Below are 1,353 nucleotides of genomic sequence, written 5' to 3'. Positions count from 1 at the left end.
CATTTTGGAGTGTTCCCTCCCCTTCTACTTCACAGAGTCGTTTGAAAAGGACTGGTGTTAGTTGTTCTTTAAAGATCTGTTATAACTTGACTAAAAATTCATTTGGTCCTGGGTTTTCCTTTGTTGGAAGACTTTTAATTTCTGCCTGAATTCCTTGCTTGATGTTGGTCTATTTAAGTTTTCCATATCCTCATGGTTCAATTTGAGCAGATCATGTGTCTCAAAATTTATCAATATATTTTAGATTTTCCACTTTATTGGAATATAAATTTTCAAAATGATCCTCTGGGTTTCTGAAATGTTTGTGGTAATTTCTCCCTTTTCATCTATAATTTGTTGATTTGGAATTTCTCTCTTTCTTTTGGTTAGTTTGACTAAAGGTTTATCAATCTTAGTTTTATTTTCAAAGAATCAACTCTTTGTTGAATGAACCCTTTGTATTGTTTTATTTTCAATTTCATTAATTTCACTCTGATCTTAATTATTTCCTGTCTTCCACTGACTTTGGAACTAGTACTTTCTTCTTTTTATAAGGCCTTGAGGTGTATCATTAGATTATTTATTTGATATCTTTATTTTTCTAATGTTAGACTGCCTTCATACTGTGCCAGAGATTTTGATATGTGATATCTATATTCTCATTTGTTTCCAAGAATTTTTTAATCTCTCTCCAATTTTGTCTATGATCCATTCCTCATTCAGAAGTGTATTATTAATCTCCAGATGTTAAAAATTGTTTCTTTTGGCTGGGGTTGTGGCTCAGTGGTAGAGCGCTTGCCTAGCATGTGCGAAGCCCTGGGTTCTATCATCAACACCACATAAAAATAAAATATAGATATAAAAAATAAATATTCTTAAAAGTAAAATAAATAAAGAAAATAAAGGTATTGTGTACAACTAAAAAATAAATATTTTTTAAAAAATTGTTTCTTTTAAAAAAAATCTTGTCATTGCTAATGTCATTCCATTGTGATATGATAGGCTGCAAGAAAGTAACTCTCTTTTTTGTATTTTCTAAGACCACCTTGTGCCCTAAAATATGATCTATTTCAAACAAAGTTCCATGTGCCACTGAGAAGGAAGTGAATTTAGTTGTTGACACATAAAATATTCTATATGTGTCTGTTAGGTCCATGTGAATAATAATATTTTTTAGTTCTGAAGAGTCTGTCTGAATGGCCTGTCTAGTGGTAACAGAGGTTTGTTGAAATCACCCAGAAATATTGTATTGTGTTCACTTGGATTCTTTACATGGAGAAAACTTTGTTTTATGTACATAGGTGCACTGATGTTTGGGGCAAAAACATTTCACAAATTATATCTTGTTGTTCAATGATTTCCTTAACCAGTATG

This window comes from Callospermophilus lateralis, chromosome 1, assembly GCF_048772815.1.
Source record: "Callospermophilus lateralis isolate mCalLat2 chromosome 1, mCalLat2.hap1, whole genome shotgun sequence".
Taxonomy (NCBI): domain Eukaryota; kingdom Metazoa; phylum Chordata; class Mammalia; order Rodentia; family Sciuridae; genus Callospermophilus; species Callospermophilus lateralis.
The sequence above is the reverse complement of the archived record's forward strand: the minus strand, read 5'-3'. Positions refer to the sequence as shown.